Source organism: Dioscorea cayenensis, chromosome 5, assembly GCF_009730915.1.
Source record: "Dioscorea cayenensis subsp. rotundata cultivar TDr96_F1 chromosome 5, TDr96_F1_v2_PseudoChromosome.rev07_lg8_w22 25.fasta, whole genome shotgun sequence".
Lineage (NCBI taxonomy): Eukaryota > Viridiplantae > Streptophyta > Magnoliopsida > Dioscoreales > Dioscoreaceae > Dioscorea > Dioscorea cayenensis.
In genome coordinates this window covers 12,275,024-12,282,981 of record NC_052475.1, presented here as the reverse complement: position 1 = coordinate 12,282,981, position 7,958 = coordinate 12,275,024, and positions in this window count along the sequence as shown.

The following is a 7,958-nucleotide window of genomic DNA, read 5'->3' as shown; positions in this document are numbered from 1 at the left end:
AGAAAATGATAAACATTGGAGGTAAGCTTGAAAATGTTCGACTTAGGTGTCCAGATCCAATGATTATAACCAATAGGATCAATAGAGCCAAGCTAGTTAATGTTATCAAAAGTATGAATACCAAAAAGATCCAAGGCAGTTCAAGTGTTAAGGGCTCTACTTGAAAACAAGCCCTGAACGGTGGTTGATAACAAAAGTTTTGAAAAACATTGCAATTTCTGATTTTTATGAAAAATGAAATAAATAAATATAATAAATTCAATATTCCAAAACTGGAACTGCAATGTGGAGTCCAAGAGTAGTAATCAGACGTTGCGCAGTTCGCATACAAAGAGGGAGGCGCTGCAAGCTGGCCGATTAGTGCTGTAGCACCGGGTGAGCTTTGAGTTAAAAGTAGGGATGATCTTTGGTGAAATATGAGCGTATAGTTGAACTAGAAGAGATTTGATCGATTAATTGGCTATGAGGGTTAAGAGCTCTTTGTGCACCCATTCAATTGAAGTTGGATCTCGTCATACTCATCTAATTTGCAGCAGAAATTCCACCTGGGATATAAATATTTTTCATTTCTATACTTTTTGACGAGTATAGTGGTTTTTTTTTAAAAAAATTTTTCTCTTAATATTCTTGAAGTCTTAAAATTGGGGATAATTACTTGTTTGAGAGCAGATTGATTATTTATTTATTTATTTTTCACAAAAAAAGTCAGAAGTCAAAATAAGAAAAAGAACACCAACAAAAATTAAGACTTAGAACTTTAGATTTCAAAGAGTACAAATGTCTTCAAGCCAGCGTGGACGATCTAGGCCTTGGGAAACTAATAACAGCTAGGGTTAAATCTGCTATAGTTTGCAAAAGCATCAACAATGGTATTTTCATCCCTGTTGATGTTATCAAGAATAATGGCGGAAGAGGTCCAATTTTTGCTTCAGGTTCTGAATTTCAAATCTAAAGGTCTAGACAAAACAATCTTCAAAGTTTTTAAGCATTTGAGTAACTCCAAGGCAATCGTAGTATAGCTTATCAAGTATTCATTTATATGTGTAGCATAACTCGAGTTCTCATCCCCGTCAATGTTATTAAGAATAATGGCGGAAGAGGTCCAATTTCTGCTTCAAGTTTTAAATTTCAAATCTAAAGGCCTAGGCAACACAATCTTCAAAGGTTTTAAGCATTTGAGTTACTCCAAGGCAATCGTAGTATAGCTTATCAGGTATCCATTTATATGTGTAGCATAATTCGACGGCCAGATTAATGGCTATAGTTTCAATTGCAATTGGAGACTCGAAAGTGGCTTCCATGGCTTCTACAAGAAGAATGTGCTTGTAATTAAAAGTTATGATGAATCACCAACGACCAAGTGGTTTATTGATAGCCGGGTCCCCATTAGAATTCTTCACAAGTGGTGAGAGTTTGAATCATGGATGAGGGCACATTTCTGGGAGTGTGAGTAGTGTGAGGGGGTCTTAGTGCCCTTGTCTACATAGGCCCTGCCCCCACTTTCTCCTCCGAGGCTTGTGCATGTCTCTGCTATCTTTCTTAGTGGCCTAACCGCTCATCTTGGCCAAAAAAAAAAAAATTATGATGAAACCTAGTCAACATCAATTAGAGGTTTCTTCCCTAGAGGTATTTGTGTGGACAGTGATGGATGGAGAAGAATTAATATGATGGAAGTATTCCTTTCTCGGCAATTTAATAGCTTGGAAATAATCTGCATAATGGGCCTAGGATCTAGTTAAGATGGTGCCAAAGTTGGGGTTCCATTATTTGAAAACAAAGTTACACCTTTCCTTCAAAATAAGCCAGGTTGTTGCAATGAGTGCCTTTGAAAAAGCATCCCATGCCCAAGTTTAGAATGGCTTGGTGATCCAATTTCCTGATCTATGGATATTGAGAAAATGTGGCCAAGGCCCAACCAAATGAACAAGCTATTCTGGAAAAATTGGGTCTTGTTGCAATTCCAAATCAAATGGTTTGTCATTTCAGATTCAAGACCATAGAAGTTACAGAGAGTGTGAGGCCCCACATTAATGTTGTAAGGATAAGCACCTGTGGGAAAGCTTGCCATGAACCAGTTTCCAAATAAAAATTTTTATTCAGGGGTTGACTTGGAGTTCCCAAATGAGATGCCATCTATTCTAATGGCTTAAAGCATCAGTTGGTGCATTGAGATGATCATAAATATAGTAAACCTAGGATTACAAGTAGCAATTTTAAAATTAGCTTTGAGAAGATCAGCTATTTTGTAAAGAGACTTGTAAAATCAAAAGGAATTTGAAAAGTTTTCCCAATTCTAGACATTCCATTGACCATATTTCTCGTTAGAAATATCAACCCAAAGTTTGTTCTCATAATTCAAAATCGCAAAAACATTTTAGCCATAAGAAAGAATTTGACATATTTCGAATTCCGAAGACTGAGCCCCCCTTTCCTCGAGTTTTCCAAGTGTAGTAATGTTCCAGTTGACAGTGTGAAAGCCATTACAATTAATTGTTCTACTCCAGAGAAATTGTTGAGCAAGTTTGGAGATGGAATATAGGATTATGTCATGGATGAGAAAAATAGAAAGGTAATAAGTTGGTTTAGAGAAGATAGTGTTATTTAAACGAACCACCCAGCCGGTAGTTGAGATAGATGAGTGATTCTAGGAGTGAATTGCGGCCTTAATTTGGTTGATAAGAAAATTAAACTGAGTCATAGGAAGCCTCCTGGGGTAATAGGAGTTCCAAGATAAGTGAAGGAAAAAATGCCAAAGTTTAATGTCCAAAATTCTAGAGATGGACTTGGCAACTTTTTTGTTGCACTAAATAGGAAGGAAGATGGCAAATTTGTTGTCAAGTTTAGGTTTCCGACCAGGAATATCTTGGTAAATGTTTAAGAAAGTAAACAATTTCTTGCCGAAGATTACTATTAAAGCTAGAAACTATATTGATAGAAAGGGCTTGATTTAAAATAGCTAAGCGGTTTTGAGTGACAAGGAGAGAAATAAGAGGAGAGAAAGGGTCTCCTTGTCGCACCTCCGTACTAGTAGTTAACCAGGAATTGGGGCAGCTTTTAAGAGAAAAGAAAATGGAGCAGAAGAGATACAAAATTGAATTCAAGACAGCTAAAAGTTAGGGGAACCCCATTTTTTGGAGGGTAGTTGATGAGTGCATGAAATGTATATTTTTCATACTATAAACGCATGCACTTAGCTTGTCTTTTAACATGAATTTTTCTATTTTTAGCCATGTCGGGTATTTTGTATTGATTGAGCATGTATTAGTCAATTGGGATGAAAAGAAGGAATGTTAGAGTGAATTGGTGCAAAAATGAGGCAAAGTGGTTCATAAATATTATAGCAAAATTATTGTAGCACAACACTATAGAGTCCAAAAGATTAAACCTGAAATGAGCACTGCCCAATCTCTCCTTGCATGGTTGTGCTTCATTAAGCACTACCGTACTTAAGGCCATGCAAATCACAGAAAAAGCCATATTTTTAGCACATGGCTTAAGCATGGGCACCCAACTGCTTGCACGATTGTACTTAATCAAGCATGACTATGTCAAGATTGTGCAAATCCCAGTTTGCGATATTTTGCCCCCAAGCAAGGCTATGCATGGGTCAAACTTGTATATTCTGAAAGTTAGGTTTCGAAGAAGAGTTTTGGTTGGAGAATAGAGGGGGATGGCTAGGGTTTTGATGGGAAGGCTGAAGACCATCAATACGGGGACGATTCAAGCTTCCTTCGAGGTCCGGAGGCGAGTGTTTGATGAATTTTTCTACTCCATCCTTGGATTCTATTGCAACTTTAGAGAGGAGCTTGATGGAGTTTTGCAATGATTTCCTTTTTGTCATCAATCTTTGATTGCATCATGCTACCTTTGAACATGAGTGGCTAAACTATTATTCCATGCCTCATGCCATGAATCTCAAGATTAATTATATTTGATTTTCTTGTTTTCATATATTTACTATGAGTATTCTTGTAAGTCTTCTATGTTGATTCGTGCTTGCAATCGCATTATGTGAAAGCTTTAATTGCATGTTTGATTGGCGTGATGATGATTGAGAAATCCATCATGGTAGGTCACACATAGGAGATGGGGGTTGAGTACGCTTCTAGAGCTAAGTTGTATGGTGTCGAGCTCCTTGAAGATTGAAGGCACGCCTAAAGTAGGATATGTGGTGTCGAATACCTCAAAGGTTGAGTACATTATGAGATTTAGAAGTGTATGGTATCGAACTCTTCGGATTAGGGTTAAATCTAATAAAAAGATTCACAGAGCATCAGGCAATCATTGGGTAATGTATCATTACCATATGGGACTAAGGGTGATTGCTTGGACCAAAGGGATCAACTACTCTAGGAATTTCTACAGTGCAAGAGTGCTCTATCATTAGCCAATACAAGAAGTCTTTGCAAGTGTCTTGATAGAAGTGAGCCTAGGGCACTACTCAATCTATTGATTTTAACCTAAGCTATCATCTCTCTCTGCCTTAGTTTTAGATATTAATAAATAGAGTTAGCAACATCAATCTCTTTTCATAGGTTAGATAAAATAGGATAAAGAAGTACTAATAGAACTGGTCCTTGTGTAATCGACTACCTAACCTTTAGGTACATTATGCTATTTTTATATGACTAGTACACTTGCAAAGTATACGCAAGGAGTGTATTAGTAGCAATTATGGCATTCCATTCAATTGTCAAAAAAGGGGGAGGGGGAATTTGTGTCGGTCTCAATAGAGTAAGTTGTCCCCTAGACAACAATGATATTATCAAAGGTTAAATGCCCAGGGAGAAATTCATTTTGTTCAAGGCCAACTAGTTTATGCATAACATATTTTAAACGATTCATCAAAATATTTGAAACGATTCGTTAAACAAATAAGAGACTGCTTTATAAAAATGATCACTAATAATATTCTAATAGAAAGTGCAAAATCAATACTTAAACTGTCTAGTCCTGGACTTTTGCCCTGAGGCATGGATCTAAGGGTGTGATAAACATCCTTATCCTCACCAATTGATGTGGCAAATCCATCAGCCATGGCATAAATCAAATGGTTAAAATTGATAGAAGAGGATGAAGACTATAGGTTTTATAAAAATTTAAAAAACAGTTTTCAATATCAGTTTGATCTGTGAAGATATTACTGCTATTATCAATGATGGCTCATATTTTGTTTCGATGTTGACGGATTTTGGTAGACTTGTGGAAGTAGCTAGTGTTGTGATCCCCTTTGTTTAACCATTGCATCTTCGCTCTTTGTGCCAAAAATAGCATTCTGACGTAGGAGAGCATTGTGTCTATTGCAGAGGGATCTGAGCCACGTTTGAAACCAAGGTCGGGGGAGGAAGCCTCTGAAGATTCTATATTATTGATTTCCACTTTGAGGTTGTGGATCTCAGCATTAATAGAATACAGACCAAAAGATCTTCACCTGATAAGATTAGATTTTGTTCAGGAGATAGAATGAGAAAAGGGATGTATAAAGGATGAAGAAGTGTAAATATTCCAGGCTATAATACCACTATTGTGACAATCATCCTAATACAACAAAAAATTGTTGAAATGAAATATTTTATTTTTATTAGAAGAATAAGAATGTGCAGATAAAAACATCGGAGAATGATCGGACTTACTTTGAGGAAGATGGTAGTTGGTGTATGAATGAAAACCCAAGAACCAGACTGAATTAGCTAAGAAGAGATCCAACCTGGCCCATCAATGAGCTAGGTTAGCCTACACCATGTGCAAGTTAATAGCATAGAAATCCCTTGTAAAGAGCTAGGGGATGTTAAGAGAAGGTATACTAGAAAGCATTTGCTAAAGGATTTTGTGGTCATTTGTCACCTAAGAATTGTAGGTAACTAAGAGAATCCAGGTATTCTTTCCACCGACAATCACTAGATGAAGCAACATTCTGTTGGCAGCTACTGGAGTGAATTTTACCTATAAAGTGAGTCCAAAGAATTGGATTTTATTCATATTGGATTTAGTCTCAACCAAGCAAATGATATTGGGATTCAACCTATTCATGATATCCTTGATATGGTCTACAATGTTTGGGTTTGAGGCCCTTCTACAATTCCAAGAGATGATCTTAGTAGACATTACAGAAATGTATAAGGAGATAAGAAAAGAAAGGGACAATTGAGAAATAGAGGACTTACTCCCTTTGTTTTTTTTTGGTTGAGTGTTGCTTTTTCTTGGGATCTTTCCTAGCTAAAGCTTCAAGTTTAAGATTTTTTTATGCTGGAGAAAAACCATGTCATCATCTAGTTCCATAGTGGAGTCAGAGTCTTCAATTTCACCAAGAGAGTCTGAAGTTACTTCCTCCACATTTGGATCTTTTGATGGTGTTTGGGAGATAGCCCTTATAACTTTGTCAACCACCATCAAGTGATCTTCATTTTTTTTTCTAGGATCAATTGCCCCCGAGGAAACTAGAAGATGGGTTGAAGGGGTTATTGATTTCTTCAAATAGATAGTGGGGGTGCTCGTTTGGTTTCCAAAGGAGGGGTTGCAGTATTTCCTAAATCAAAAGGGATGTTGGGGTCCATTGAGAGATTGATGGCTTCACAGTTACTAGACTGCTAAGCAGGCGTCAAATCTTGAGAGAGATTTTGTCCATCCCCTCAGTCATAGCCAATGGGTAGATTTTCTTTGGGATAGGTATTCGGATGTGATATGGTAGTGAGAGGTTTCGATCCCCTCTGCCATAATAGAATAAGCATCCACATGTTGCATGCATACCTGGGAATTTTACCACATGTCGAGAAGGAGTCCATGTTAGAAGCCATGCGTTAGGGTCCTGAGCGTCGTCCTTGAGATCCTACCCAAGACGAGGGTTTGAAAACTTGTTTTAATAAACCTTTCAAACAGATCCAATAACTCTAAAAGTGGTTCCAATAAACCTTTAAGCTCAACCAATAACCCTTTAAGGATTGACCTGTTGTAGTGGATCTGACCCATTGCAATGCAAATCCACCCATTGACTTAAATAAATTTTGGGCCTTCCAACCCAAGCTGGACTTTCTTCATCCACTTAATAGAAATCACAAAACCATTATAGTCCTCCAAGGTTTCAGACACCTAAGGCCTATTATGAGTTTTAATAGGCTTGAAAATCTCAAATAGAACCTTCATGGTTCTTTAATGATAGATTACAAAACCTTCATGATACTTCAAAATTTAGGCTCTTGAAGCCTATATTATGTCCAAACGGGTTTTTGGGCACATTTAGGTCCATTAAGGCTTGAAGCCCATGAAAGTTTTTATATTAGCTTGTTGAGGACCAAAGCCTACTAAAAACCTAAAACAGGATTTTCACAGTCATCAAAGCTTCAAAATCTCAAGCCTACCTCAAACTCTAAGAAGATTTCAAGATTATTAGAATCAAAGTAGGATTTTCACAATCCTTCACATTTAAAACAAAATTCTGGTATCTTTCACATTCCAAATAAGACTTTCATAGTTCTCCAAATCTAATTTGGACCTTCTTGTTCCTTCAAATCTAAAATAGGCTTTCATAATCCAAATATCTCAATCAAAACTCTTGTAGTCCTCCAATTAAAACTTGTGGCCTATTAAATCCAAATAGGATATTCATGGTACTCGAAATCCAAATTAAGGCTTTATTGATCCTTAAATTCCAAAGTCAAACTTTTATGGTCTATCAAAATCAAATTCACCGTCATGGCTCTTTAAATATAAATCAAGACTCTCAAAGCTAAAATGGACCTTTTGTAGTCCTTCAAAACTAAGCTAAGGCTTTTATGTTTTATCAAAATCCAAATAAAACCATCGCGGTCCCTTAAGTTCTAAATGGGACTTTTGTGGTCTATAAAATCCAAATCTCAATTGAACCTTTGTCACTCTTCAAATCAAAATTAAGACCCTCGTGATCCTCAGATTCTAAATAGAACCTTTGTGGTCTTTCAAATCCAAATTTGGGCTTTTGTGAT